Source organism: Augochlora pura, chromosome 3 (genome assembly GCF_028453695.1).
Source record: "Augochlora pura isolate Apur16 chromosome 3, APUR_v2.2.1, whole genome shotgun sequence".
Classification (NCBI taxonomy): Eukaryota; Metazoa; Arthropoda; class Insecta; order Hymenoptera; family Halictidae; genus Augochlora; species Augochlora pura.
The window spans coordinates 5,271,370-5,278,956 of NC_135774.1; positions in this window are offsets into that span (position 1 = coordinate 5,271,370).

Genomic DNA, 7,587 nt, shown 5'->3' on the forward strand with positions numbered 1-7,587 from the left:
AGAAAGTCGGCACCTTAAGAAAATAAACAATGTGCGTTGATTCCGCTTCAAAAGAACTCGCCAGAATCGAAATAGAATCGAAAGGTAGAGAATTACTGTATCGTTGACAACAGAAAAATTTCTACGCAAACAAAACGTATCGTCAACCCGCTTTCATTTCATCTTTGCCACCGCATACTCTTCAGAGAAAGTATAAACCACAACTACTCCCAAATAAATTTGAGTATGCAACATAAACTATTATTTAGAAGTATTTACACGTTGATTTCATGAATTATACTCTCGCGTACTCTTATTATCATGTGTACCATAGAACGACATTTTCCATTGCCGACCATGAATCGCGACCATCGGTTTCTACGACCGCGGAGCCATTCTGAAAGCATATCATCGCAGGAAGAACTCGGTATTACGGAAGAACTTAGTATTGGTTCCCTGGTTCGAAGGTTATCCAGTCGGTTAAGATGGGTTGTCGTCGAAGATGGAGCGTTACTTGAAGAACGAAGGTCGCAGGACATTCGGCGTGGGGAAGAGTCGGTGAACAGCGGTCGACGTATATTGTTGTAGGCCTAATCGTATTTCAGTTTGCTGGATCCATCTGGCTCGATGGTTCGAATCGGACTGAATAGTTCGTTCGGTTTGATCAATAAAAGTAGCGCGCAGGCGTCCTCGTCGGTTGGTACATGAAAGTCCTTGCCCCTGCATCCGTACCCTGATCAGGAACGGATGGATAATAGAGAAATAGTTGTACAGCGGTGAATAGACGACGAGATGCGTACCGACCAGAGCCAAGTAAAAATCTTTTTCCGTTCGCGTACTCGTTGTACTCGCGAGTGTCGGCACTTGGTTGCTACGATTACACGATTTTGTTGGCATTGCGCGATCAAAGCTCTCCGCCCATTCGCCCTTGTCTCGTCGGCAGCGCTATTTCTCCCTTCTCGTTGTCAGGAGGTAGAGCTTTTCTTTGCACCCGCACGAAAGGAACGGCTTTTCTCGTCGCGACGATGTCCGCACACGCGTTCTCCGGCGTCTTATAGCGCGTTCCGTGGTCCCTGACAATTACAAAATCTCACGTAAAATTAAATAGGTTCCCGCTACTTTAGTCCGTCTTAGGTCCGCTCGGGCCTACATTAATTTCCGCAGTGGGAATTCAATTTTCTCATTTTCTTGTTTCCCCGTTACACGCCGCTAAGGAAGTACCCCGAGCTTTTTGCTTCTCACCGCAAGGATATCGTTCGACGATTGCTGGACGGTTCTCATTTTCCTCGCCAGGCCTCTTTTTTATTGCTCCACGCTCGGACGACGAAAATTGAAGAGAAAACGGCCCGGCCCGCTCGTGTATTCGACCGCGAGACAATTTATCTGGCCGACACACGATCCAGTTTCACGCGCGTGTTGCCTCCCGGAAGAAAGATGCTTTTTCACCGACATCGATAAAATGCAGCGGATGCGGTCTCTCTTTTGAATTCGTAACAGCTACGGATATCCGCGGCGTTTCGACTCTGCTGGCCGAGCCCGCGATTAAATGGTACTTAGACTGCCGAATCCACCGGCAAGATTGCAATTTGCCCGGTTCTTCTCTGTCCCATCCGGTTTCAATTTCGTCGTGTTTCATTTCCCGTACCATGACCGATAAACATTTCATCTTACCAAGAGAGCGTTTATTGCTGCTTTTGAGGAAGAAACCGCGAAACTTGTGTGCGCGTTGAAACAAGATTATATCAAAGTTTCTCTTTTCTCTTTGAATAAAGTTTTCGCATAGTCTCGATAATGTTTGTAAACTAGTAATAACATATTTTTAAATTTCTCTCATCGATATTTCCATCGATTCGGAGAATCTTCTTCAACGGAATTTACCGCGATTCATCCGGCTGTACTGCGTTCAGCGACGAATGGCGAGATGCGATCAGATTGCGACAGGTTCCTCACCGATAAGGATTAGTCGACGGTACTAACACAATGGAACGAGGGGGAACGTGCGATCCATCTTCGCGGCATAGTCGCTTCGAACGATGTAAATGTATTTCGGGGATGGGTTTAAAAGCGTCGGGATCCTTTGGCGCGATCGGTCCCGCGGCTTAATCTCGCGTTATTCACCCTTCTCCCCCTGTTGACTTTTCCTCTCTTTTTGTGATCCAGCACCCAGTTGAGCCGGGGCTGGGAGAAGTCTATTCGATCCCAAACGGAGTTTCACGAAATTTTCTGACCCGGAAAGTCGGCCATGTCGGTAATCCAGGTTTTATTAAAAATTCCCGTCCCCTCTTTTCGTCATTCCGAAACTCCTCTCGGATAGATAATTCGTCCCCAGACTTTACTCATTTCTGTTCGTATTAATGAATACGATCGTTTCAAAGTATTTTTCGAACCATGTTGTCTTAGCTGAAAAAAGTTTCCAATCGAATCACTAGCAACTGAATAAATTAATTGGTTTGCAAACGCAGGTAACTGTTTTATTAACAAGAATACTCGTGTTACTCTACTTGGTCCGGATAATCGCAGCACCGATGTATTACTATTAGAAACGGCAATGTATCGCTCTTAGGTATACAATACCTACACAACATACAATAAACCCCCGGACAATCCTGTCTATTAGGCCGACGTCTGGTAAGCACGTACGTCTCCAGTGCCTAATCCAAATTATTGTAAGACATTCCATTACATATTGTAAAAATCCGACATTCGTATGCATGAATCGTTTGTCGGAAAATGGAAATTCTTTCTTTACCACATTGTTGGAAATCAGAGCTAAAAATATAAATCTTTTTATAATAACAGTGTCTCGGAGCAAATACGAGTAATTTATAATTTTATTCGCTTCCCTTCTACTAACTTCGAATAAATTCGAACTGTGATTCGAAGAGAAAAATTAGCATGCAATTTCGAGTGGCTCAGGGTAACGGAAGTAGAGAAAGAAACATTTATTTATCTTTGTAAAGCGTATTTGCCTCCTTAAGCTGGAGCGGAGGAAACAGCTGTACGTACGGTTGCAAAATTTATGTGTGTACCTTCTCCACTGTAACTAGAAATGCTGACCATGTATGTACATTCTGTACAAGACAAACCTAACTTGTTACCTCGATGAACATTGGCAAACGTAGCACGCGTACTTCCTGGACCACAAGTTTTCATTAACCGAGTCTTTACATCTTCGGCAAATAAGATCGCTTGCACCGAATGTTGACGACGAGTCGATGCGAGCAGAGACATCGATTGGCTTCCTTTAAAGCGAAAAGAACCGAACAGAACACAATCGTTGTTATCGCACAAACAATAATCTTGTAACCGAAGACGACGAGTTAACTTTTCGTTCGCGTCGTTTTCTCATCTCGTTTGAGATATCATCCGGTTGCAAGATTAATACAAAATTCTCTTTGGCACGTTTTCGACTGCAGAAACGTTGGATTGGTAGCTGCATGTATTTAATATGTAACAATGTCGACTAAATATAACAATCTAAACTTTTCAATGTTTAATCCAATTTAATCAATTTCAACTTATGCATGCCATTTAACACGTTGAGCGCCGCGTCACTCAAGTATGGGTGACACTAATTTCTGATCAATCTTGAAAATTCATTTTTATTGTAATATATTTGAACAAATTGAATTTGAGTAAACTGTTTTATTTGCGAAAGAGTTCCAATACCATCCCCTATAATAAATATTAACTTCCTAACTTCGCTTTAATTAATTAAATTGCTTTAACTATGTGGGGATTTTAGTGGTCGATTATCGGCACTCAATGTGTGTTAAAGTTTAAAACGAAATACGAATGTTCTACAGTATTTTTACGGCCGCTTTAGGCTGCGCATTGCACATTAGAGGATCGAAAGCTTTAGATTTTGGGACGCGTCAAATGGAGCGTGTCGAATCAATTCTATCAGAGGGAGCTTCTGCGTATGTCGGTTTACCGCTCGAAAACGTGCAAGTGCGTGAGGCGCCTGCAAATGGAGGATTTTCCGGCTGAGTTATAAACGCAAGCGCTATCGATAAAACTCGTGACGGTTTAGTTATTTACTATGTACGTGGTTATTTAATACTCCCACGCTTCCGGATCGGCGCAAGTCCGCTAAAAAATGAATCCGCGAAATTGTTCTCGACCTTGAAAATGAAAATTCCGACGTTCCATTAATTATTTAGACGTCGATTAACATTAGTGCGACCCAAGAGAAAGTGAACCCAAAATCTGTTGGCAATAATTCAGCCGACAGTCCGAAGTGGGAAAGTACGCGGGAATCGTGGCAAACGGCGCCAGGAAACGCCGAGAATCGATTCCGGTTTCCATTCAAATCAAATGCAGTCGCGCACCGATGATCGGTGAAATATTATCCTCGTCTATTCTTGTTAACGGTTTCGAAGACTTCATTTTGTCGGTACGTTGTGTCGCACCCGATTCATCGTGGGCGAATCCCGGAAACCGTATTCACGGTTCTTCAAGCAACGGTTGTCAAATTGTTTCGTTTGTTTCTATGACCAAACTTTACGTTTCTTCGTCATTGACATAACACTTCTGTCGTCGAAGAAATGAACATTTTATAAAATAACTAAAATAACGTATTTTATTAAGTCGAAGTATACAACTAGAAGGCACGTAAATCCTCGCGTGAGGTTTTAAAAGGATGAACACTCCGTTTGCTTCCCTTTTAACGCCTTCCAGCGATTTCGCTAAGCATTCTCGATATATCTAATGATTCTCGATATATACCATTCGTACGGATCGTGCAATTTTCTGACTGCGAATTAGTAATTGAATTCGATCGCAGCGATGCCGCACGTACCCACGATTTCTGATATGCACTCGATGCGCGGGATATCTAAAATTTATTAAATCTGGACCAGCATTGTTCTCATTACGTCCGCGGATGAGTCCCGCACGGAGGTAATATACATAATCCGGTAATCGAGGTTCGTGTTCCGTGTGCCTGTTATTGATGAACTTTCAATATTAAAAGGAAATTTCTAGGATTCGAGATGCGGAGCCCTGGTCGAATGAGATATGGAATCCAGAGGAAATTCTCAGGGATCGCGTACCCGCGTTGACCATTTCGACAAACGTATCGCGGGCCCGGTTATACGATGCGCTTAAATTCCCCGGAATTCGAGCCTGGAACGGAATTCCTTCCAGAGGAAGTTTATCGTATGCAACTAGCCGTTCGGGGCAATCTCGTAGGAACTTAGGGGAACGCGTGTGGCCACCACGAGCATGTGGACAGATTCGGTAGCCCTCACAGTTTCTGCTCGAAGAATATCAAGCAAGTATTCTAGTCTGAACTTTTGACAAAATCAATTTTTCAGTTAAATGTATTAATATATTCGATGAAAAACTTTCCAGAAGATTAAATTGCATCTGAAACATGAATTTTCGAGAGTTTGCTCAGACTGGCTACGTCCCTTGGCTCCGATGTACAGTTAACGGAAGAACCCCGTACCCTCGTAATACTCGATCAAGGAAGTTGGACAGTAGACGTCTGCTCTGATCGTTCTACCGTGAAATACAAGACAAGACATAATTTCGATATCGCGATCGGTTCGTTCGACGAAAATACGCAATTTACGTAAATTACAAGTTGTCTTCGTCCATTCCGTGAAAGAGAAACGGCACAATAAATTTCGATTCTCCCGATACGTCATGGAAATATATCTTGATAAAATCAGTAGTCTATGATAAATGTCGATGTTACGTTGGCAAAATCAACGGTGAATAATACGTGTTTCGTGTGGGCTGAGACCGAAAGAAGACATTAATAAAATGGCATGTAGATTGCGACTGATTTAATATGCGGACAGGTACGTGTTCGAAGAGTTCGGGGGCGACCTTACGCAGCGCGATAAGTATTTCAGCGTGCTGGAGCGTGTTCCAACGCCGAGTACAGAACCAGAGGGAAACAGGGAAAAAGAAAAAGGTACTCGGAGCCTGGTGCACGGATGCTCGATGGCAAGTGTTGTGCGAAATAATGCAAAACTTTACATTTTCTATGGATGAACACGGCCAGTTGCACTCGCGCTTCGGCCGACCAGTACTTTTGCACTCGAGAGACTAAGAAATTAATGGCCGGGAGTTGCAAGCCTCGCAAAGTACTCAGCCCTTTTTTACGGGCTCGAACCGATGGAATGCTTTTGCGTCTCCATCGGCGATATCGGAGACTCAAAGAATATCGCCAAAAGACAACCACAGATCGAACATCGGAGTCGTTGGTTGAAGCTAATTAACGTTAACGCGGAAACGTGAATGCGTTGTCTCTCGATCCCATCGTGCCGACCTTCTAATTACCTTGCGTTTCAGCTTTAAAACAACGAGCTCGCAACGCTACGTCACCTTGAACTTTCCGTCTTTCACCTTGCAGGTGTGCACGGGTTCGGCAAGGGCCATTTGCGTGCTCGGTGCTAATTGCCGAGGCAAGGTGACGTATTTTAAGGAACATAAACGTAAGATGTACGTATCTTGAAATGCGAGTCGGGCCGTCGAGGACTCGAGGGCCCAGTTACAAGGACGAATACTCTGCTTTTCCCGCGTTCCTCGCCTTGCCACTCGTTGCCGCCCGTAGCAACCCCGTGCCACCCGTTGCTACCCTTTACCCGCGCCCTCCAGTCGATCCCACTGTCGTATTCTCGTTTCGAAGCGACGAATCCGTTGCTTCCGGCGTGGCTCGTCCTCCTTTTCTAGGAGCTCGTCCTCGCGCCCTCGCCTCGCCTTCTGAGTATCTCCTTTCCCCATTATCGTCGGCCTTCGCTTCCACATCGGCGCAACCTTCGTCTACGACGAACCTGTCCCGGAAATATTGGTGCACGCTACACGAGACCCCTCTTGACATTTTAGCTGACCATCCCTCCGGCCTCGTTCACCTTACACCCCCGGTGCGATTGGCGCGATTTCTTCCGTGAAACGAAAAAAACGATCCTCGTCAAAGGTAAATATAACATTATTTTCCTTCCGTTTCGATTACCAAAGAACTGCTGTCCCTCCCAGCAGTATCTACAAAATGTAATCGATTTCATTAGGAAGGTCCGTTAAACAGCAACATAATTTGAAAACGATGATCATGTAAGTAGTGATCCAGCTTCCAAGCGAGTAGTTTTAAAGTTGTGTTCGTATTGATTTTAAAATCAAATCGGCTTTCCACTTTGCGATTCCCTGTGTAACTTTCTCCGGTTTTATGGAATCGTGCTTCTCTCCCGCGGTTGATTTCGATCAGAATTTGCAAGAAGTGCAAGTATGAATTTGTGACTTCTACTGATTTGAATGAATTTCTACTTCTACTCACACGATAATTATTTGTACGCTCGCATGAAATGCTTGCTCGTACTAGATGATCCTCAACAGAACGTTTCGAAAAATCTTTTCGCTTGAGTTGCTTAGATACACGAGACCGCCCAAGCGAAAGCTCCATCGTAATTCGCTGATTAATTATTTCCGATAGAGTTCGACGTTTGTTCATCGGAGCATGTTTACCCTGCGTTCGATACACCTTCGCCGTGAAATTGATTCGGCCGGTCTATTACTACCACTACCAATACCACTACCGATACCAATACCGGCATGAACAATTTTCACCTTGGACATTAACGCTACCCCGTCATTTTCCTT